We start from the raw sequence: 25,754 nt of genomic DNA on the forward strand, positions 1-25,754 counted from the left end.
TTCCTCTACATTTCCCACTTTGGAAAGTCTGTCTTTGAGGATTCTGCCAAGGGATATTAAGTGGTGACCAGAGGCCTGTGGTGAGCAAGGAAATGTCTTCCGTTGAAAACTGGAGAGAAGCTTTCTGAGCAACTGGTTTGTGATGTGTGTCTTCATCTTATAGAGTTAAATCATTCTTTGCATTGAGCAGTCTGGAATCACTCTTTCTGTGGAACCTGAGAAAGGATAATTGGGAATGCTGTTAAGAGTATGCTGAAAAAGAAATACCCTCTGATAAAAAACAGAAGGAAGCTTTCTGTGAAACTGCTCTGGATCATGTAAATTCCACTCGCACAGTTAAGCTTCCATTTTAATTGAGCAGTATTCTAACACTGTTTTAGTTTAGTCAGCTAAGGGATACTTGGGAGCACCTTGAGGCTTATAGTGAAAAACGGAAATATCTTCAGATAGAAACTGGAGAGAAGCTTTCCGAGGAGCTGCTCTGTGACCTGTGTATTTCACTCACAGAGTTATACTTTTCTTCTCATAGAGGATTGGGGAATCCCTTTTGAAGAAAAAGCTATCAGGTAGTGGTACCTCTTTTCTCATAAGGCAGTGTTTGACGTGGTTCCTGTAAAACAGAAAGGGTGAAATTTTGGAACGCATTGAAGACCATGGTGGAAAGTGAAATATCCTCAAATAAAACCCAGAGAGAAGCGTTCCAAGAAACTGCTTTCTGATATGTGCATTCATTTCAGAGAGTTAAAGTTTACTTTACATTGCCCAGTTTGGAAACTCTGTCTTTTAGGAATCTGTGAAGGGATATTAAGTGGCGCCCAGAGAAGTGTTGTGAGCAAGGAAATGTCTTCCGTTGAAAACTGGAGAGAAGATTTCTGAGCAACTACTTTGTGATGTGTGAATTCATCTAAGAGAGTTAAATCATTCTTTGGATTTAGCAGTTTGAAATCACTGTGAAACTGCTAGGTGTCAAGTGAATTCTTCTCGCTCAGTTAAGCTTCTCTTTTCATTGACCAGCTTTCTAACACTGTTTATATTTAGCATGCGAAGGGATATTCGGGAACGCTTTGAGGCTTACGTTGAAAAAGTAAATACGTTCAGATAGAAACTGGAGAGAAGCTTTCTGAGGAACTGCTTTGTGACGTGTGCATTCCACTCACAGTGTTATACCTCCCTTCTCATACAACACCAAGGAAACCATTTCTGTTAAACTCTTCTGTGATATGTGTATTCATCTCACATAGATAAAGCTTCCTTACATTAAACAGCTTGGAAACTTTGTCATGAAGGGATCTGCAAAGGGATATTCGGGGACACCTTTAGGACTATAGTGAAAAAGGAAATATTTTCAGATAAAAACTGGAAAGAAGCTTTCTGTGAATCTGCTTTTTGCTTTGCTTATTCATCAAACATAGGTAAAACTTTTTTCATATTTCGCCTTTTGGAAACTCTGTCATGGACGGATTTGCGAAGTGATGTTCATGAGCACATTCAGGCTTATGGAGAAAAAGGAAATATCTTCAGATAAAAACTTTAGAGAAGCTTTCTGAGAATCTATTTATAATGTGTGCATTCCACTCTGGGAGTTATACCCCTTTTCTCATAAGGCAGTGTTTGAACTATGTTCCTGTAAAACCAAAAAAGTGATATTTCGGAACGCATTAAAGACTGCGTTAAAAAGTGAAATATCCTCAAATAAAACCCAGAAAAATGCGCTCCAAAAAACTACTCTTTTGTGTCCATTCATTTCACAGAGTTAAACCTTACTCTTTGTTGCACAATTTTAAAACTCTATCATTGAGGAATTTGTGAAGCGATATTAAGTGGCACCCCGTGGCTTGTGGTGAGCACAGAAATGTCTTCCAGTGAAAACTGGAGAGAAGCTTTCTGAGCAACTGCTTTGTGTGATGTGTGTATTCATCTCATAGAGTTAAAACATTCTTTCGATTGAGCAGTTTGTAATCACTGTTTCTGTGGAATCTGAGGAGGCATATTTGGGAACGATCTTTAGAATATGGAGAAAGAAGTATTCTCAGATAAAAACAAGAAGGACGCATTCTGTGAAACTGCTATGTGTCGTGTGAATTCCTCTCGCTCATTTACGCTTCCCTTTTCATTGAGCAGTTTTCTAACACTGTTTATGTTTAGCGTGTGAAGGGATATTTGGGTGCACTTTTAGACTTACGGTGAAAAAGGAATTATGCTCAGATAGAAACTGGAGAGAAGCTTTCTGAGGAACTGTTTGTGACGTGTGCATTCCACTCACAGGTTTTTATCTTTCTTCTCATAGAGCATCGGGGAAATCCTTTTGATGAAATAGGTACCAAGGGATATTCGGGAGCATATTGACATCTATGGTTAAAAGGTAAATAGCGTCAGACAAAAACTGGAAAGAAACTTTATGTGAAACTCCTCTGTGATATGAGAATTCATCTGACATAGATAAAGCTTCCTTAACATTAAACGGCTTGGAAACACTCTCATGGATGGATCAGCGAAGGGACATTCAGGAGCACATTCAGGCCTATGGTGAAAAATGAAATATCTTCAGATAAAAACTGGAAAGAAACTTTCTGTGAATCTGTTTTTTGCTATGTTTATTCATCTCACATAGATAAAGCTTTCTTTATATTACGTAGCTTGCAAACTCTGTCATGGATGAATCCGCGAAGGGACATTCGGGAGCACATTCAGGACTACGATGAAAAAAGAAATATGCTCAGATAAAAACCGGAGAGAAGCTTTCTGAGAAACTGCTTTGTGATGTGTGCATTCCACTCAGGGAGTTAAACCTCTTTTCTCATATGACAGTGTTTGAACACTTTTCCTGTAAAACCAAAAAAGTGATATTGCGGAGCGCTTTGAAGACTATGGCGAAAAGTGAAATATCCTCAAATAAAACCCTGAAAGAAGCATTCCAAGAAAATGCTCTCTGATATGTGCATTCATTTTACCGAGTTAAAGCTTACTGTACATTGCCCAGTTTGGAAACTCTGTCTTTGAGGAATCTGCGAAGAGATATTAAGTCGGTCCCAGAAGCCTTTGGTAAGCAAGGAATTGTCTTGTGATGAAAACTGGAGAGAAGCTTTCTGAACAACTGCTTTGTGAAGTGTGCATTTATCTCATAGATTTAAATCATTCTTTGGATTTAACAGTTTGAAATCACTGCTTCTGTGGAATTTGGGGAAGGATATTTGAGAACGCTCTTTACAATACAGAGAAAGAAATATACTCAGATAGAAACCAGAAAGAAGCTTTCTGTGAAACTGCTATGTGTCCTGTGAATTCTTCTCGCTCATTTAAGCTTCTCTTTTCATAGAGCAGTCTTCTAACATTGTTTATGTTTATCGTGCAAAGGGATATTCGGGAGCACTTTGATGCTTATGGTGAGAAAGGAAATATGTTCAGATAGAAACTGGAGAGAAGTTTTCCGAGGAACTGCTTTCTGATGTGTGCATTCCAGTCACAGTGTTACAGCTTTGTTCATACAGCATCGGGAAACCCTTTTAGAGAAAAAGCTACCAAGAGATATTTGGGAGCATATTGACGCCTATGGTGAAAAGGGAAGCAGCCTCAGACAAAACTGGAAAGAAGCATTCTGTGAAACTGATCTGTGATATGTGTATTCATCTCACATAGATAAAGCTTTCTTTACATTACGCAGCTTGGAAACTCCGTCATGGATAGATCCACGAAGGGACATTGAGGAGCACATTCAGGACTAGGGTGAAAAAGGAAACATCTTAACATAAAAACCGTAAAGTAGCTTTCTGTGAATCTGCTTTTTCTCTGTTTATTCATCTCACATCGATAAAGCTCTCTTTACATTACACAGCTTGGAAATTTTGTCATGGATGGACCTTCGAAGGGTCATTCGGGAGAACATTCAGGACTGTGCTGAAAAAGGAAATATCTTCAGATAAAAACTGGAAAGAAGTTTCTGTGAATCTGCTTTTGCTATGTTTATTCATCTCACATAGATAAAGCATTCTTTACATTACGCAGCATGGAAATTCCGTCATGGATGGATCCGCAAAGTGATATTCAGGATTACATTCTTGCCTATGGTGAAAAAGAAAACATCTTCAGATAAAAACTGGAGAGAAGCTTTCTGAGAAACTGCTTTGCAGTGTGTGCATTTCACTCAGCGAGTTATATCTCTTTTCGCATAAGGCAGTGTTTTAACACTGTTCCTGTAAAACCAAAAAAGTGATATTTCAGAGCACATTGAAGACCATGGAGAAAAGTGAAATATCTTCCAATAAAACCAGAAAGAAGTATTCCAAGAAACTGCATTCTGATATGTGCATTCATTTCACAGAGTCAAAGATTACTCCACGTTGCCCAGTTTGGAAACTCTGTCTTTGAGGAATCTGCGAAGGGATAGTAAGTGGTGCCCAGAGGCCTGTGGTGAGCAAGGAAATGCCTTCCTTTGAAAAGTGGAGAGAAGCTTTCTGAGCAACTGCTTTGTGATGTGTGCATTCATCTCATAGAGTTAAATCATTCCTTGGATTGAGCAGTTTGAAATCACTGCTTCTGTGGAAACTGACAGAGGACATTTGGGAACACTCTTTAGAATATGCTGTAAAAGTAATACCCTCAGATAAAAATCAGAAGGAAACTTTCCGTTCAACTGCTCTGTGTCATGTGAATTCCACTCACACAGTTCAGCTTCTCTTTTCATTGAGCAGTATTCTAACACTGTTTTCGTTTAGTCTGCGAAGGGATATTTGGGAGCACTTTGAGGCTTATGGTTAAAACGAAAATATCTTCAGATAGAAACTGGATAGAAACTTTCCAAGGAGCTGATTTGTGACGTGTGCATTCCACTCACAGAATTATACCTTTCTTCCCATAGAGGATTGGGGAATTACTTTTCGAGAAAAGGCTGCCAAGGGACATTCACCATATGGACGGCTATGGTGAAAAAGGAAATATCCTCAGACAAAAACTGGGAAGAAGATTTCTGTGAAACTGCTTTGTGATACATATGTTTATTCATCTCACATAGTTAAAACTTTCTTTACATTACACACTTTGGAACTCCGTCATGGACAGATCCATGAAGGGACATTCAGGAGCACATTCAGGCCTATGGCAAAGCAGGAAATATCCTCAGATAAAAACTACAAAGAAGCTTTCTGAGACACTGCTTTCTGATATCAGAATTCATCTGATTGAGTTACACTTTCGTTTCATGTAGCAGTCTGTTATCATGGTTTTTGGGGAATCTGAAAAGGGATACTTTGAATTGCATTGAAGCCTACACTGACAAGGAAAATATCCTCAAATAAAAACGACAAAGAAGCTTTCTGAGAAAATTCTTTGTATGTGTGAATTCATCTCACAGTTTTCACCTTTCTCTTCAAGAAGCAGTTTGCTAACATTGTTTTAGTGCAACCTGTAAAGTGATATTTGGGAACACTTTGAGGCATATCTTGAAAAAGGAAATATTCTCAGATAAAAACTAGAAAGAAGCTTTCTGAGAAACTGCTTTTTGATGTGCGAGTTCTTCTCACAAAGTTACATTTTCTTTTCATGGAGCAATCTGTTACCCCTGTTTCTGGAGAATTTTTGAAGCCATATTTTGGATCGCATTGAGACATATGTTGACAAAGGAAATATCCTCAGATAAAAACTAGAAAGAACCTTTCTGAGAAACATCTTTGTAATCTGTGAATTCATCTCACAGAGTTACACCTTTCTTTCAAGGAAGCAGTTCGCTAACACTATTTTCGTGGAATCTCCAAAGTGATATTTGGGAATGCATTAAGGCCAGTGCTGAAAAAGGAATTACGCTCAGATAAAAACTAGAAAGAAGCTTTCTGAGAAACTTCTTTGTGATGTGTGAATTCACCTCACAGAGTTACCCCTTTCTCTCAATGAAGCAGTTTGCTAACATGTTTTCTTGGAATCTGCAAAGTGATATTTGGGAGCACATTGAGGGCTATGGTGAAAAAAGAAATATCCTCAGATAAAAACTAGAAAGACGCTTTTTGACAAAGTGCTTTATGATGTATGAATTCATCCCACAGAGGTAAAATTTCTCTTCATGGGGCAGTCTGCTACCACTGTTTTTGGGGAATCTGAGAAGGGATATTTTAGATCGCATTGAAGCTTATGCTGACAAAGGAAATATCCTCAAACAAAAACGAGAAAGAAGCTTTCTGAGAAAGTTCCGTGTGATGTGTGAATTAATCTCACAGAGTTACACATTTCTCTTCATGAAGCACTTGGATAACACTGTTTTCATGGAATCGGCAATGTGATATTTGGGAGCGCGTTGAGGCCTATGGTGAAAAAGGAAAAATACTCAGATAAAAACCAGAAAGAAGCTATCTGAGAAACTGCTTTGTGCTGTGACAATGCATCTCTTAGAGTTACACCTGTGTTTCGAGGAGCCGTTTGCTAGCACTGTTTTTCTGGAATCAGAGAAGTGATAATTTGGATCGCTATGAAGACTCTATGGACAAAGGATATATCCTCAGATAAAAACCAGAATGAAGCTTTCTGAGAAACTGTTTGTGATGTGTGAATTCATTTCACAGTGATACTACCCTTTCATGGAGGGATTCGCTAGCACTGATTTTGTGGAATCTCAGAAGTGATATCTTGGATATTGTTGAATCCAAGGGTAGAAAATGAAATATCCTCAGATAAAAACTGCAGAGAAGCCTTCTGAGAAACTGCTCTGTTGTAGGTGAATTCAGCTCACAGAGTTACAGCATTGTTTTCATTGAGAAGCTTGCTAACAGTGTTTTGGCAGAATCTGCCATAAGACACATGGGGGCACTTTGAGACCACAAATAAATTCAGAAGAAAAAGGAAAGGAGCTTTCTGAGAAACTGCTTTGTGATATGTGGATTCAACTCACAGAGATACATCTGTCTTTCGTGGAGATGTTTGACAGCCCTGTTTTTGTGGAATCTGAGAACTGATATTTTGGATCGCTTTGAAGACTCTACAGCCAAGGGAAACATCCTCAGATAAAAACCAGAATGAAGCTGTCTGAGAAACTGCTTTGTGATGTATGAATTCATTTCATAGAGTTACACCTGTATTTCATGGAGGCGTTTGCTACCACTGTTTTTGTGGGATCTGAAAAGTGATATTTTGGATCGCTATGAAGACTCAATTGACAAAAGAAATATCCTAAAATAAAAACCAGAAAGAAACTTTCTGACATACTGCTTTATGATGTGTGAATTCATCTCACAGTGTTACACACTCTTTTGTGGAGGAGTTTGCTGGCACTATTTCTGTGGAATCTCAGAAGTGATAATTTGGATATCATTGAATGCCATGTCGAAAAACGAAATATCCTCAGATAAGCTTTCTCAGAAACTTCTTTGTGACCTGTGAATTCATCTCACAGAGTTACACATTTCTCTTCATGAAGCAGTTAACTAACACTGTTTTCGTGGAATCTGCAAAGTAATATTTGGGAGTGCATCGAGGCTATGGTGAAAAAGGAAATCTCTTCAGATAAAAACCAGAAAGAAGCCTTCTGAGAAAATGCTTTGTAATGTGTGAATTCATCTCAAGGAGTTAAAATTTCACTTCATAGAGCAGTCTGTTACCACTGTTTGTGGAGAATTTGTGATGCGATATTTTCGATCGCATTGAAACCTATGTTGACAAAGGAAGTATCCTCAGATAAAAACTTGAAAGAAGCTTTCTGAGAAACTTCTTTGTGATGTGTGAATTCATCTCACAGAGTTACAAATTTCTCTCAATGAAGCAGTTTGCTAACATTGTTTTCGCGGTATCTGCAAAGTGATATTTGGGAGCACATTGAGGGCTATGGCGAAAAAGGAAATATCCTCAGATAAAAACTAGAAAGACGCTTTCTGAGAAACTGATTTCTGATATCTGAATTCATCTCACAGAGTTACACTTGCGTTTCATGGAGCAGTGTCTTATCATTGTTTTTGGGTAATCTGAAAGGGATATTTTGGATCGCATTGAAGCCTATGATGAAAAAGGAAGTATCTTCAAATAAAAACGAGAAAGATGCATTCTGAGAAATTTCAATGTGATGTGTGACTGCAACTCAGAGTGTTGCACCTTTCTTTTCATTGATCAGTTTGCTAACACTGTTTTTTTGAAATCTGCAATGGGATATTTCTTTTTTTTTTTTTTTTTTTTTTTTTTTTTTTTTTTTGAGACGGAGTCTCGCTCTGTCGCCCAGGCTGGAGTGCAGTGGCCGGATCTCAGCTCACTGCAAGCTCCGCCTCCCGGGTTCACGCCATTCTCCTGCCTCAGCCTCCCGAGTAGCTGGGACTATAGGCGCCCGCCACCTCGCCCGGCTAATTTTTTTTTTTTTTTGTATTTTTTAGTAGAGACGGGGTTTCACCGTGTTAGCCAGGATGGTCTCGATCTCCTGACCTCGTGATCCACCCGTCTCGGCCTCCCAAAGTGCTGGGATTACAGGCGTGAGCCACCGCGCCCGGCCTGCAATGGGATATTTCTTAGCGAATTGAAACTTATGTTGACAAAGTATATCTCCTCAGATAAAAACTGGAAAGAAGCTACTGAGAAACTTCTTTGTAATGTGTGAATTCACCTCACAGAGTTATATGTTTCTCTTAATGAAGCAGTTTGCTAACATGTTTTCTTGGAATCTGCAAAGTGATATTTGGAAGTGCATTGAGGGCTATGGTGAAAAAGGAAATATCCTCAGACAAAAACTAGAAAGATGCTTTCTGAGAAACTGCTTTCTGACATCTGAATTCATCTCACAGAGTTACACTTTCATTTCATGGAGCAGTCTCTTACCATTGTTTTTGGGGAATCTGAAAGGGATATCTTGGATAGCATTGAAGCCTACGCTGACTAAGGAAATATCCTCAAATAAAAACGAGAAAGAAGCTTTCTGAGAAACTGCTTTCTGACATCTGAATTCATCTCACAGAGTTACACTTTCATTTCATGGAGCAGTCTCTTACCATTGTTTTTGGTGAATCTGACAGGGATATTTTGGATAACATTGAAGCCTACACTGACAAAGGAAATATCCTCAAATAAAAACGAGAAAGAAGCTTTCAGAGAAACTTCTTTGTGAGATGTGAATTCATCTCACCGAGTCACACATTTCTCTTCATGAAGCAGTTTGCTAACACTGTTTTCGTGGAATCTGCAAAGTGATATTTGGGAGCGCTTTGAGACTTATGGTGTAAAAGGAAATATCCTCAGATGAAAACCAGAAAGAATCTTTCTGATAAACTGCTTTTTGATGTGCGAATTCTTCTCACAGAGTTACAATTTCGATTCATGGAGCAGTCTGTTACCACTGTTTCTGGGGAATATGTGAAGCGATATTTTGGATCTCATTGAGGTCTATGGTGAAAAAGGAAATCTCCTCAGATAAAAACTAGAAAGAACCTTTGAGAAACTACTTTACGATGTGTGAATTCATCTCACAGAGTTAAAATTTCACTTCATGGAGCTATCTGTTAACACTGTTTTTGGGGAATTTTTGAGGCAATATTTTGGATTGCATTGAAACCTATGTTGACAATGGAAATCTCCTCAGATAAAAACTAGAAAGAAGTTTTCTGAGAAACTTCTTGGTGATGTGTGAATTCATCTCACAGAGTTTCACTTTTCTCTCAATGAAGCAGTTTGCTAATATGTTTTTGTGGAATATGCAAAGTGATATTTAGGAACGCTTTGAAGCCTATGGTAAAAAAGGAAATATCCTCAGATAAAAACCAGAAAGAAGCTTTCTCAGAAACTGCTTCTTGATGTGTGAATTCTCCTCACGGAGTTATACTTTTGTTTCATGGAACAATCTGTTACCACTGTTTCTGGGGAATTTATGTAGCAATATTTTGGATCGCATTGAAACCTATGTTGACAAAGGAAATATCGTCAGAAAAAATCTAGAAATAATCTATATGAGAAACTTCTTCGTGATGCATGAATTCATCTCACAGAGGTACACTTTTCTCTCAATGAGGCAGTTTGCTAACAGAGTTTTCGTGGAATCCATAAAGTGATATTTGGGAACGCATTGAGGCCTATAGTGAAAAAGGAAATATCCTCAGTAAAAACAAGAAAGAAACTTTCTGAGAAACTTCTTGTGATGTGTGAATTCATCTCACAGAGTTAAAGTTTCACTTCATGTAACAGTCTGTTACCACTGTTTTTGGGGAATTTGTGAGGCGATGTTTTGGATCACATTGAAACCTATGTTGACAAAGGAAATCTCCTCAGATAAAAACTAGAAAGAAACTTTCTAAGAAACTTCTTTGTGATGTGTGAATTCATCTCACAGAGTTCCACCTTCCTCTCAATGAAGCATTTTGCTAACAGGTTTTCGTGGAATCTGCAAAGTGATATTTGGGAGAACATTGAGGGCTATGGTGAAATAGGAAATATCCTCAGATAAAAACTAGAAAGATGCTTTCTGAGAAACTGCTTTCTGATATCTGAATTGATCTCACAGAGTTACACTTTCATCAGTTACACATTTCTCTTCATGAAGCAGTTTGCTAACACTGTTTTCGTGGAATCTGTGACGTGATATTTGTGAGCGGTTTGAGACCTGGGGTGTAAAAGGAAATATCCTCAGATGAAAACCAGAAAGAAGCTTACTGAGAAACTGTTTATTGATGTGTGAATTCTTCCCACAGAGTTACACTTTCGTTTCATGGAGCAGTCTGTTACCACTGTTTCTGGACAATTTGTGAAGCGATATTTTGGATCTCATTGAAACCTATGTTGACAAAGGAAATAGTCTCAGATAAAAACTAGAAAGAAGCTTTCTGAGAAACTATTTTGTGATGTGTGAATTCATATTGCAGAGTTAAACCTTTCTCTCCATGAAAGAGTTTGCTAACACCGTTTTCGTGGAATCGGCCAAGATGTATTTGGGAGCGCATTGAGTCCGACGGTGAAAAAGGAAATGCCTCAGATAAAAACTAGAAAGAAGCTTTCTGAGAACCTACTTTGTGAAGTGTGAATTCATCTCACAGAGATAAAGTGTCCCCTTCATGGAGCAGTTTACTCACACAGTTTTCCTGGAATGCGTAAAGTGATATTTGGGAACGCATAGAGTACTATGGTGAAAAAGGACATTTCCTCAGATAAAAACTAGAAAGAAGCTTTTTGAGAAACTGCTTTATGTTAATGTTAAAATGTCACTTCAAGGAATAGTCTGTTACCACTGCTTTTGGAAAATCTCAGAAGAGATACTTTGGATTGCAATGAAGCCTACGATGACAAAGGAAATATCCTCAAATAAAAACGACAAAGAAGCTTTCTGAGAAACTTCTTTGTGACGTGTGAATTCAACGCACATAGTTACACATTTCTCTTCATGAAGCAGTTTGCTAACACTGTTTTCGTGGAATCTACAAAGTGATATTTGGGAGCACTTTGAGGCCTATGGTGAAAAAGGAAATATCCTCAGATAAAAACTAGAAAGAAGCTTTCTGAGAAACTTCCTTGTGACGTGTGAATTCATCTCACAGAGTTACACCTTTCTCTCAATGAGGCAGTTTGCTAACACAGTTTTCATGGAAAACGTAAAGTGATATTTCAGAAGGCATTGAGGGCTATAGTGAAAAAGGAAATATCCTCAGATAAACCTAGAAATAAGCTTTCCGAGAAACTTCTTGGTGATGTGTGAATTCATCACACAGAATTACACCTTTCTCTCAATGAAGCAGTTTGCTAACACGTTTTCTTGGAATATGCAAAGTGATATTTGGGAGCACATTGAGGGCTATGGTGAAAAAGAAAATATCCTCAGATAAAAACTAGAGAAAAGATTTCTCAGAAACTGCTTTCTGATATCTGAATTCATCTCACCGAGTTACACTTTCGTTTCATGGAGCAGTCTCTTACTATTGTTTTTGGGGAATCTGAAAGGGATACTTTGGATCGCATTGAAGCCTATGCTGACAAAGGAAATATCCTCAGAAGAAAACTGGAAAGAAGCATTCTGAGAAACTGCATTGTGATGTGTGACTGCAACTCAGAGAGTTACACCTTTCTTTTCATTGATCAGTTTGCTAACATTCTGTTCTTGAAATCTGCAATGGGATATTTAGCACAATGAAACTTATGGTGACAAAGGAAATCATCTTCTCAGATAAAAACCAGAAAGAAGCTTCCGAGAAACTGCTTTATGACACGAGATTGCATCTCTTAGAGTTACACCTGTGTTTCGAGGAGCCGTTTGCTAGCACTGTTTCTGTGGAATCTGAGAAGTGATAATTTGGATCGCTGTGAAGACTCTATGGACAAAGGAAATATCCTCAGATAAAAAGCAGAATTAAGCTTTCTGAGAAACTGGTTTGAGATGTGTGAATTCATTTCACAGTGACATCACTCTTTCATGGAGGAGTTTGCTGACACTGATTTTGTGGAATCTCAGAAGTGATGTTTTGCATATCGTTGAATCCCAGGGTGGATAATGAAATATCCTCAGATAAAAACTACAGAGAAGCCCTCTGAGAAACCGCTTTGTTGTAGGTGAATTCAGCTTACAGAGTTACAGTACTGTTTTCATTGAGAAGCTTGCTAACAGCGTTTACGCAGAATCTGCAATGAGACACAAGGGGGCGCTTTGAGACCAGAAATAAACTCAGATGAGAAAGGAAAGAAGCTTTCTGAGAAACTGCTTTGTGATGTGTGAATTCAACTCACTGAATTACACCTGTATTTCGTGGAGGCGTTTGCTAGCCCTGATTTTGTGAAATATGAGAACAGATACTTCGAATCGCTTTGAAGACTATTCGGCCAAAGGAAATATCCTCAGACAAAAACCAGAAAGAAACATTCTGAGAAACTGCTTTGTGATGTGTGATTTCATCTCTCAGAGTTACACCACTGGTTCACGGAAGAGTTTGCTAGCATTTTTTCTGTGAAATCTCAGAGGTGATATTTTGGATATCATTGAATCCCATGGTGAAAAGTGAAATATCCTCAGATAAAACCTGGAGAGAAGCCATCTCAGAAACTACTTGGTGGTGTGTGAAATCATCTCACAGAACTACACTTTTGTCTTCATGAAGCAGTTTGCTAACACTGTTTTCATGGAATCCGCATAGTGGTATTTGGGAGCACGTTGAGGTCTACAGTGAAAAAGAAATATTCTGAGATAAAAACTGGAAAGAAGTATTCTGAGAACCTGCATTGTGATGTGTGAATGCAAGTCACAGAGTTACACATTTCTTTTCATTGATCAGCTTGTTAACACTGTTTTCTTGAAATCTGCAATGGGATATTTCTCAGTGCCATGAAGCTTATGGTGACAAAGGAAATATCCTCAGCAGAATACTAGAAAGAAGCTTTCTGAGAAACTGCTCTGTGGTGTGTGTATTCATCTTGCAACTCTGTGACATGAATCCACACATCACAAAGTAATTTCTCAGAAAGCTTCTTTCTACTTTTTATCTGAGGATGTTTCTTTGTTCTCTATATTCCTCAATGGTCTCTGGAATATCTCATTGCATATTCCAAGGAAAAGATGCTAGCTAACTTCTGAATGAAAAGAATGGTGTAACTCTGTGAGATGAACGCACACATCACAAAGCAGTTTCACAGAAAGCTTCTTTCTTGTTTTTTCTACGAGGATATTTCCTTTTTCACCATATTGCTCATCGCACTCACGAATATCCCTTCACAGATTCCCCAAAAGCAGTTCTACAAAACTGATTTATGAAAACAATCATGTCACTCTGTGAGATGAAGTAACACATCAAAAAGTCGTTTCTCAGGAAGCTTTTGTCTAGTTTTACATGAGGATATTTTCTTTGTAAAAATAAGCTTCAATGAGCTCCGAAATATCCCCTTGCAGATTCCAAGAAAACACTGCTAGCCAACTGCTCAATGAAAAGAACAGTGTAACCCTGTGAAATGAATTCACACATCATAAAGCAGGTTCTCAGAAAGTTTATGTCTACCTTTTAAATGAGGATATTTCCTTTTCCACCATAGGCCTCAACTCACTCCCAAATATCCCTCTCTATATTCCACAAAACAGTGTTTGCAAACTATTACATGAAAAAAAGTTACTACTCTGTGAGATGAATAGACACATCACAAAGAAGTTTGTGAGAAAACCTCCTTCTAGTTTTTTTCTGAGGGTATTTAATTTGTCAGCATATGCTTCAATGAAATCCAAAATATTTTTCTTCAGATTCCCCATAAACAGTGCTACCAAACTGCTCCATGAAAAGAAAGGTGTAACTCTGTGAGGTGAATTCACACATCACAAAGCAGTTTCACAGAAAGCTACTTTTTGGTTATTTTTCTGAGGATAAATAGTTTGTCACCATAGGCTTCAATGTCCTCCCAAATATCCTATTGCAGATCCCACAAAAGCAGTGTTAGCAAACTGCTATAAGGAAACTAATGTGTAACTCTGTGAGGTGAATTCACCCATCACAAAGCAATTTCACAGAAATCTTTCTATTAGATTTATTGGAGGATATTTCCTTTTTCACTGTAGGCCTCCATGTGCTCCCAAATATCACTTTGCAGATACCACGAAAACAGTGTTAGTAAACTGCTCCAGGAAGAGAAAGGTATAACTCTGAGAGCGGAATTCACCCATCACAAACAATTTTCTCAGAAAGCTTCTTTCTAGTTGTTATCTGAGGATATTTCCTTTGTCACCATAAGCTTCAAGGCAGTTTAAATTATCCCTTCTCAGATTCCCCCAAAACAGTGCCACAAAACTGCTCCATGAAAGAGTGGTGTAACTCAGTGAGATGAATTCACACATCACAGAGTAGATTTTAAGAGAGCTTCTTTCTAGTTTTTTTTAGAGGATATTTCCCTTTTCACCATAGGCCTCAACTCTCTCCCAAATATCCCTCTGTAGATTCCAAGAAAATAGTGTTAGGAAACTGATGCATGAAAAGAAAGGTATCATTGCAAAGCAGTTTCTCAGAAAGCTACTTTCTAGTTTTTGCCTAAGGATGTTTCCTTTGTCAACATAAGCTTCAATGCGCTTGGAAATATCCCATTGCAGATTCCACGAAAATTCTGTTAGAAAACGGCTCAATGAAAACAACAGTGTAACTCTGAGAGATGAATTCACACAACGCAAAGCAATTTCTCAGAATCTTCTTTTTGGTTTTTATCTGAGGATATTTCCTTTGTCACCATAGGCTTCAATACGCTCCAAAATATATCATTGCAGATTCCACAGAAACAGTGTTATCAAACTGCTCAATGAAAAGAGGGGTGCAACTCTGTGAAATGAGTTCACATGTCACAAATAACTTTCTCAGAAAGCTTCTTTCCTGTTTTATCTGAGGGTATTTAATTTTCAAAATAGGCTTCAATGCGATGTCTACTACAACTTTTCAGATTCCCCAAAAACAGTGATACTAAACTGATCCATTAAATGAATCCTGTAACTCTGTGAGATGCATTCACAAATCACACAACAGTTTCTCAGAAAGCTTCTTTCTAGTTTTTGTCTGAGGATATTTCCTTTGTCACCATAAGCTTCAATGCCCTCTGAAATATCCCATTGCAGATTCCAAGAAAACAGTGTTAGAAAACTGCTCAATGAAAAGAACAGTGTAATTCTGTGAGGTGAATTCACACACCAAAAAGTATTTTCTCAGAAAGTTTCTTTCTAGTTTTTATCTGAGGATATTTCCTTTTAAATCATAGGCCTCAATGTGGTCCCAAATATCCTTTTGCAGATTTCACAAAAACAGTGTTAGCAAACTGCTGCAAGAAAATAAAGGCGTAATTCTGTGAGATGAATTCACACATCACAAAGAAGTTTCTCAGAAAGTTTCTTTCTAGTTTTTATCTCAGGACATTTCCTTTTTCACCATGGGCTTCAATATGATCTAAAATATCATTTCTCATAATCCTCAAAAACAGTGCTACAAAACTGCTCCATGGAAAGAATCAAGTAACTCTGTGAGATGAATTCACAAACCACAATGCAGTTTCTCAGAAAGCTTCTTTCTTTTTTTGTCTGAGGATATTTCCTTTTTCACCATAGGCCTCAATTCTCTCCCGAATATCCCTTTGTAGAAAACATGAGATTAGTGTTAGAAAAGTGCTCCATGAAAAGAAAGGTGTAAATCTGTGAGGTGAATTCACATATCCCAAAGATGTTTCTCAGAATGCTTCTTTTTGTTTTTTGTCTGAGGACATTTCTTTTGTCATTTTAGACTTCAACACACTCCCAAATATCCTATCGTAAATTCCACGGAAACACTTTTAGCAAACTGCTCCAAGAAAAGAGTCATGAAATCTGTGAGATGAATTCACACATCACAAAGCAGTTTCTCAGAAAGTTTCTTTCTAGTTTTTAGCTGATGATATTTCCCTTTTCAATATATGCTTCAATGCTATTCAAATTATCCCTTCTCAGATTCTCCAAAAAGAGTGCTACCCAACTGCTTTATGGAAAGAGTGGTGTAACTCTGTGAGATGAATTCACACATCCAAAGCTGTTTCTCAGATAGATTCTTTCTGGTTTTTAACTGAAGATATTTCCTTTTCACCATATTCCTCAATGTGTTCCGGAATATCCCATTGTAGATTCCACAAAAAAAGGTGTTAGCAAACTTCTCAATGAAAAGAATGGTGTAACTCTATAAGATGAATTCACATACCACAAAGAAGTTCTACAGAAAGTTTATTTTTGGTTTTTATCTGAGGATATTTCCTTTGTCACCATAGGCTTCAATACTTTCAAAAACACCCTATTGCAGATTCCACGAAAACAGTTATCAAAAAGTTCAATTAAACGAATGGTGTAACTGTGTATGACGAATTCACACGTCATGGCACAGTTTCTCAGAAAGACTCTTTCTAGTTTTTATCCGAGGATACTTCCTTTTTCAGTATTGGACTCAATTCACTCCCAAATATCCATTTGCAGATTCCTCAAAAGCAGTGTTATCAAACTCTTCCATGAAAAGAAAGCTGTAACACTGAGAAGTGAAATCACACATCAAAAAGAACTTTCTCAGAAAGCTTCATTCTGGTTTTTATCTGAGGATATTTCCTTTGTCATGATAGGCTTCAAGGTGATCCAATATATCCCTTCTCATATTCCCCTAAAACAGTTCTACCACACTGATCCATGAAAAGAATGATGTAACTTTTTCACTATAGGCCTCAAGGCACTCCCAAATATCCCTTTGCAGATTCCAGGAAAAGAGTGTTAGGTAACTGCTCCATGAAAAGAAAGGTGTAACTGTGTGAGATGTATTCACACATCACAAAGAGTTCCTCAGAAAGATTCTTTCTAGTTTTTATCTGAGGATATTTCCTTTGTCACTGTAGGTTTCAATGCAATCCAAAATATCCCTTCTCAGTTTCAAAAAAATCAGTGCTACCAAACTGCTCCATGAAAAGAATCATGTAACTCTGAGAGATGAATTAACACATCATAAAGTGGTTTCTCAGAAAGTTTGTTTCAAGTTTTTTTTAATGAGGATATTTCCTTCATCACCATAAGCTTCAATGCAGTCTGAAGTATCCCATTGTAGAATCCAGAAAAACGGTGTTGGCAAAGTGCTCAATGAAAAGAACAGTATAAGTCTCAGAGATGAATTCACACATCAAAAAGCACTTTCTCAGAAAGCTTCTTTCTAGTTTTTATCTGAGGATTTTTCCTTTTTAACCATAGGCATCAATGCACTTCCAAATATCCCTTTGCTGATTCCACGAAAACTGTGTTAGCAAACTTCTCTATGAAAAGAAAAGTGTAACTCAGGGAGATAAATTGACACATCACAAAGAAGTGTCTCAGAAAGCTTCTTTCTAATTTTTATCTATTGATATATCCTTTGTCATCCTAGACTTCAATGTGATCCAAAATATCCCTTCTCAGATTCCCCAAAAACTGTGCTACCAAAACTGCTCCTTGAAAAGAATCATCTAACTCTGTGAGATGAATTAACAAATCACAAATCAGTTTCTCAGTAAGTTTCTTTCTAGTTTCTGTCTGAGGATATTTACTTTGTTACTGTAAACTTCAATGCACTTTGAAATATCCTTTTGCAGATTTAAAGAAAACAGTGTTATCATTCTGCTCAATGAAAAGAACGGTGTAACTCTGTGAGATGAATTCACACATCACAAGGCAGTTTCTCAGAAAGTTTCTTTATAGTTTTTATCTGAGGATATTTGCTTTGTTACCATAGGCTTCAATGCACTCCAACATACACTATAGAAGATCCACAACAACCGTGTTATCAAACTGCTCCATGAAAAGAACAGCCTAACTCTGTGAGATGAATTAACATATCACAAAGCAGTTTCTCAGGAAGTTTATTTTTAGTTTTTCTATGGGGATATGTTCTTTGTCAAAATAGGTTCAATGTACTGCCAAATATCCTATAGCAGACTCCATGAAAACCATGTAATCAACCGGCTCAAAGAAAAGAATGGTGTAGCTCTGTGAGATGAATTCACCCATCACAAAGCAGTTTCTCTGAAAGCTTCTTTCTACTCTGTATCTGAGGATATTTGCTTTTTCACCATAAGCCTCAATGCGCTCCCAAATATCCCTTTGCAGATTCCTCAAAAACAGTGTTAGCAAACTCTTCCATGAAAAGAATGTTGTAACTCTGTGAGATGTATTCACATATAAAAAACCTTTCTCAGAAAGCTTCTTTCTGTTTTTCTTTCTGATGATATTTCCTTTGTCACCATAGGCTTCAATATGATTGAAAATATCCCTACTCAAATAACCCAAAAACACAGCTATCAAACTGATCCACTGAAAATATTGTGTAACTCTGTGAGATAAATTCACAAATAACATAGTTTCTCAGAAATTTCTTTCTAGTATTTGTCTGAGGATATTTAATTTTTAATAATAAGCTTCAAAGCTCCGAAATATACCATTGCAGATTCCAAGAAATCAGTGCTAGCAAACTACTCAATGAGATGATCAGTGTAATTTTGTGAGTTGAATTCACCCATCACAAGGAAGTTTCTCAGAAAGCTTCTTTCTAGTTTTTATCTGAGGATATTTCCTTTCTCACCATAGGCCTCAGTGCACTCCCATATATCCCTTTGCAGATTCCTTGAAAACAGTGTTAGCAAACTGCTCCATGAAGAGAACGGTGTAACACTCTGAGATGAATTCACACACCTCAAAGCAGTTTCTCAGAAAGCTTGTTTCTAGTTTTTATCTGAGGATGCTTCCTTTTTAACTGTAGGGCTCAATGTGCTCCAAAATATCCCTTTGCAGATTCCACAAAAAGAGTATTAGCGAACTGCTCCATCATAAGAATGCTGTACTTCAGTGAGATGAATTCACACATCACAAATAATTTTATCAGAAAGCATCTTTCTCGTTTTTATCAGAGGATATTTCTCTTGTCACTATAGGCTTCAATGCAATCCAAAATATCCCTTCTCAGATACCACAAAAACAGTGCTACCAAACTGATCCATGAAAATAATCATGTAAATCTGTGAGAAGAATTCACGAATCACAAAGCAGTTTTCCAGAAAACTTCTTTCTACTTTTTCTATGAGGATATTTTTTTGCCACCATAAGCTTCATTGCGCTCTGAAATATCCCTTTGCTGATTCCGAGAAAACAATATTAGCAAACTACTCAATGAAAACAACAGTGTAACTCTGTGAGACGAATTCACACATCACAAAGCACTTTCTCAGAAAGCTTCTATCTAGTTTTTATCTGAAGATATTTCCTTTTTCACTATAGGCCTCAATGTGCTCCCAAAAATCCCTTTGCAGATTACACGAAAACAGTGTTAGTAAACTGCTCCATGAAAAGAAAGCTGCAACTCTGTGTGACGAATTCACACATCACAAAGAACCTTCTCAGAAAGCTTCTTTCAGGTTTTTATCTGAGTATATTCCCTTTTTCTCTATAGGCCTCCATGTGCTTCCCAATATCCCCTTGTAGATTCCACGAACACAGTGCTAACAAACTGATCCATTAAAAGAATCTTGTAACTCTGTGAGATGAATTAACACATCAGAAAGCGTTTATTCAGAAAAATTCCTTCTAGTTTTTATATGAGGGTATTTCCTTTGCCATCTTAAACTTCAATGTTCTCCAAAATAACCCTTTGCAGATTCCACGAAAACAGTGTTAACAAACTGTTCAAAGAAAGGAACGGTGTATCTCTCTGAGATGAATTCCCATGCCACATAGCAGTTTCTCAGAATGTGCCTTTCTAGTTTTTGTCTAAGGATATTTCCTTTTAAACCATAGGCTCCAATGTGTGCAAAAATATCCATGTGCAGATTGTTCGAAAACAGTGTTAGGAAACTGCTCCATTAAAGGAAAGATGTAACTCCTTGTAATAAATTCACACATCATGAAGAAGTTTCTCAGAAAGCTTCCTTCTAGTTTTTCTCTGACGGTATTTCCTTTGTCACCATAGGTTTCAATGCACTCCCAAATATCCTGTTGCAAATTCCTTGAAAACAATGTTATCAAACTGCTCAATAAAAATTACATTGTAACACTGTAAGATGAGTTCACACATCACAAAGGACTTTCTCAGAATGGTTCTTTCTACTTTTTATATGAGGATATTTCCTTTTTACCATTGGCTTCAAGGTGATCCTAAATATCCCTTCTCATAATCCCCCAAAACAGTGCTACCAAACTGATCCATGAAAAGAACCCTGTACCTCTGTGAGGTGAATTAACACATCACAAAGCAGTTTCTCAGAAAGCTTCTTTCTAGTTTTTATATGAGGATATTTTCTTTGAAACAATAAGCTTCAATGGACTCCGAAATATCCCATGCTCATTCCACAACAACAGTGTTAGTAAACTGCTCCATGAAAAGGAAGGTGTAACTCTGTGAGATGAATTCACACATCACAAAGGACTTTCTCAGAAAACTTCTTTCTAGTTTTTATCTGAGGATATTCCCTTTGTCACCTTAAGCTTCAATGCACTCCAAAATATCCGATTGCAGATTCCAAGAAACCAGTGTTAGCAAAATGCTCAATGAAAACAATATTGTAACTCTCTGAGATGAATTCCCACATCACAAAGCCGTTTCTGAGAAAGCTTCTTTCTAGTTTTTATGTAAATGTATTTCCTTTTTCACCATAGGACCCAATGCATCCCAAATATTCCTTTACAGATTCCACAAAAGCAGTGTTAGCAAACTGCTCCATTAAAAGAAATGTGTAACTATGTGAGAAGAATTCACACACCATGAAAAAGTTTCTCAGTAAGCTTCTTTCTGGTATTGATCTGAGGATATTTCTTTTGTCACCATAGGCTTCAAAGCAATCGATTATATCCCTTCTCTGATTCCCCAAAAACAGTGCTACCAAACTGATCCATGAAAAGAATACTGTAACTCTGTGAGATGAATTAACCCATCACAAAAGGGTTTCTCAGAAAGAATTCTTCTAGTTTTTAAATGAGGATATTTCCTTTGTCACCATAAGCTCCAATGCACTCCAAAATATCACATTACAGATTCCTGTAAAACTGTGTTAGCAAACTCCTCAATGAAAAGAACAGTGTAACTCTGTGAGATGAATTCACACATCACAAAACAATTTCTCAGAAAGCTTCTTTCTATTTTTTGTCTGAGGATATTTCCTTTTAACCCCAGGCCTCACTGCACTCAGGCATATTTCTTTGCAGAGTCCACAAAAATAGTGTTTGCAAAGTTCTCCATGAAAAGAAAGTTATGAATCTGTGAGATGAATTCACACATCACAAAGCAGTTTCTCAGAAAGCTTTTTGGTTTTTGTCTGTGGATATTTTCTTTGTCACCATATTTATCAATGCACTCCCAAATATCCTATTGAAGATTCCACTAAGAGAGTTACAGGAAGCTTCTATAAGAAAAGAATCATGCTACTCTGTGAGACGAATACACACATCACAAAGCAGTTTCTCAGAAATCTTTCTAGTTGTTATTTGAGGATATTTTCTTTGTCACCATAGACTTCAATGCGATCCAAAATATCCCTTCACAGATTCCCCAAAAACATTGCTACCAAACTGCTCCATGAAAAGAATCATGTTACTCAGTGAAGTGAATTCACAAACCACAGAGTAGTTTCTCAGAAAGGTTCTTTCTAGTTTTTCTCTGGGGATATATCCTTTTTCACCATAGGCCTCAATGCACTCACGAAAATCCCATTGAAGATTCCACGAAAATAGTGGTAGCAAAATGCTCCGTGAAAATAAAGGTGTAAACCTGTGAGATACATTCACACATCACAAAGGAGTGTCTCAGAAAGATTCTTTCTAGTTTTTATCTGAGGATATTTCCTTTTTCACCACAGGCCTCAACTCACTCCCAAATATCCTTTTGTAGATTCTATGAAAACAGTGTTAGCAAACTGCTCCATGAAAAGAAAGGTGTTTCTCTGTGAGATGAATACACACATGACAAAGAAGTCTCTCAGAAAGCTTCTTTCTTGTTTTTATTGCAGGATATTTCCCTTGTCATCATGGGCTTCAATGAGATCCAAAATATCCCTTCCCAGATTTCCCAAAAAAATGCTACCAAACTGCTCACTATGAGATGAATTCAGAAATCACAAAGCCATTCTCAGAAAGGTTCTTTCTAGTTTTTGTCTAACGATATTTCCTTTGTCACCATAAGCTTCAGTGTGCTCCGAAATACCCCATTGCTGATCCAAGCAAACAGTGTTGGCAAACTGCTCAATGAAAAGAACAGTGTAACCCTGTGAGATGAATTCACACATCACAAAGTAATTTCTCAGAAAGCTTCTTTTTGGTTCTATCTGAGGGTATTTCCTTTGTCACCATAGGCTTCAATGCGATCCCAAATATCCTATTGGAGATTACACAAAAACAGTGTTATCCAACTGCTCAATGCAAGGAACGGTGTACCTCTGTGAGATGAATTCACACATCACAATGCAGTTTCTCAGAAAGCTTCTTTCCAGTTTTTATCGGAGGATATTTCCTTTGTCACCATAGGCTTCAATGCGATCCAAAATATCCAACTGCAGATTCCTCAACAACAGTGCTACCACACTGCTGCATGAAAAAAAAATAGTGTAACTCTGTGAAATGAATTTACACATCACAAAGCTGTTTCTCAGTAAGATTCTTACTAGTTTTTATCTGAGGCTATTTCTTTTTTCACCATATTCCTCTATGTGTTCCTGAATATCCCAATGTAGATTCCACGAAAAAAGTGTTAGCAAACTTCTCAATGAAAAGACGGTGTAAAGATGAATTCACACATCAGAAAGCAGTTTCACAGAAAGGTTGTTTTTGGTTTTTATCTGAGGATATTTCCTTTGTCACCATAGAGTTCAATGCGCTCCAAAATATCTTATTGCAGATTCCACGAAAACAGTGTTATCAAACTGATCAGTGAAAAGAACAGTGTAACTCTGTGAGATGAATTCACACATCATAAAACAGTTTCTCAGAAAGCTGCTTTCTAGTTTTCATCTGAGGATATTACCTATTTCAACATAGGCCTCAAAGCACTCCGAAATATCCCTTTGCAGATTCCATGAAAACAGTGTTAGCAAACTACTAAATGAAAAGAAAGGGTTAACTCAGTGAGTTGAATTCACACATCACAAAGTTGTTTCTCAGAAAGCTTCTTTTTAGTTTTTATCTGAGGATATTTCCCTTGTCACCATAAGCTTCAATGTCATCCAAAATATCCCACCTCAGATTCCCCAAAAACAGTGCTACCAAACTGCTCTATGATACAATGGTGTAACTCTGTGAAATGAATTCACAAATCATAAAGCAGTTTCCCAGAAAGCTTCTTTCTAGTTTTTGTCTGAAGATATTTCCTTTGTCAACATAAGCTTCAATTCTCTCCGAAATATCCCATTGCAGATCCATGAAAAAAGTGTTAGCAAACTTCTCAATTAAAAGAATGGTGTAACTTTGTGAGATGAATTCACGTATCACAAAGATTTCACAGAAAGCTTCTTTTTGGTTTTTATCTGAGGATATTTATTTGTTACCAGAGGCTTCAATGTGCTCGAAAATACCTTATTGCAGATTCCACTAAACAGTGTTATCAAATTGCTCAATGAAAAGAATGGTGTAACTTTGTAGATGAATTCACACATCACAAGGCAGGTTCTCAGAAGGCTCTTTCTAGTTTTTATCTGAAGATATTTCTTATTTCACCATAGGCCTCAATGCACTCCCAAATATCCCTTTGCAGATTCCAAGAAGACAGTGTTATCAAACTGCTCCACTAAAAGAAAGTTGTATCTCAGAGACGTATTCACACATCAGAAAGCAGTTTTTTGGAAAGCTTCATTTTGATTAAGCTGAGGTTGTTTTGTTTGTCACCATAGGCTTCAATGTGCTCCCAAATAGCCTACTGCAGATTTCTCAAAAATAGTGTTATCGAACTGCTCCATGCAGAGAATGGTGTAACTCTGTGAGATGCATTCACACATCACAAAGCAGTTAATCAGAAAGATTCTTTCCAGTTTTTATCTGAGGATATTTCCTTTTTCAACATAGGCCTCAACTCGCTCCCAAATATCCCTTTGGAGATTCCATGTAAACAGTGTTAGGAAACTGCTCCATGAAAAGAAAGGTGTTACTCTGTGAGATGAATACACACATCACACAGTAGTCTCTCAGAAAACTTCTTTCTAGTTTTTATCTGATGATAATTCCTTTGTCACTATAGGATTCAATGTGATCAAAAATATCCCTCTCAGATACCCCAAAAACAGTGCTACCAATCTGCTCCATGAAAAGTAAGGTGTAACTCTGTGATATGAATTCACTAATCACAAAGCAGTTTCTCAGGAAGATTCTATCTAGTTTTTGTTTGAGGATATTTCCTTTGTCACCCTAAGTTTCAATGCATTCCAAAATATCCCACTGCAGATTCCAAGAAAACAGTGTTAGCAAACTGTTTAATGAAATGAACAGTGTACCTCTCTGAGAAGAATTCACACATCACAAAGCAGTTTCTCAGAAAGTTCTCTGTGGCTTTATTCTGAGGATATTTCCTTTGTCATCATAGGCTTCAATGCCCTCCCAAATATCCCTTTCGAGGTTCCACAAAAACAGCATTAGCACACTGCTCCATGAAAAATAAAGGTGTAACTCTGTGAGATGAATTCAAACATCACAAAGCAGTTTATCAAAAGGCTTATTTTTGGTTTTTATCTGAGGATATATCCTTTGTCACCATTTTTTTCAATGCATTCCTAAATATCCTATTGCAGATTCCACGAAAACAGTGTTATCAAATGGGTCATTGAAAAGAACAGTGTAAGTGTGTGATATGAATTCACACATCACAAGGCAGTTTCTCAGAAAGCTTCTTTCTAGTTTTTATCTGAGTATATATCCTTTATCACTACAGGTCTCAATGTTCTCCTAAATATCCCTCTGCAAATTCCACGAAAACAGTGTTAGCAAGCTGCTCCATGAAAAGAAAGCTGTAACTCTGTGAGATAAATTTACACATCACAAAGCAGTTTCTCAGAAAACTTCTTTATAGTTTTCATCTGAGGATATTTCCTTTTTCACTATAGATCTAAAGACGCTTGCAAATATCCCTTTGCAGTTTCCACAAAAACAGTGTTAGCAAACTGCTCCATGAAAAGAAAGGTGCAGCTCTGTGAGATGAATTCACACATCACCAAGAACTTTCTCAGAACGCTGCTTTATAGTTTTTATCTGAGAATATATCCTTTGTAGGCTTGAATTAGATCAAAAATATCAATCCTGAGATTCCCCAAATACAGTGCTACCAAACTGCTCCATGTAAAGTATAGTGTAACTGTGTGAGATGAATTAACATATCTCAAAGCGG

The sequence above is a fragment of the Macaca nemestrina genome, chromosome 8 (assembly GCF_043159975.1).
Source record: "Macaca nemestrina isolate mMacNem1 chromosome 8, mMacNem.hap1, whole genome shotgun sequence".
Lineage (NCBI taxonomy): Eukaryota > Metazoa > Chordata > Mammalia > Primates > Cercopithecidae > Macaca > Macaca nemestrina.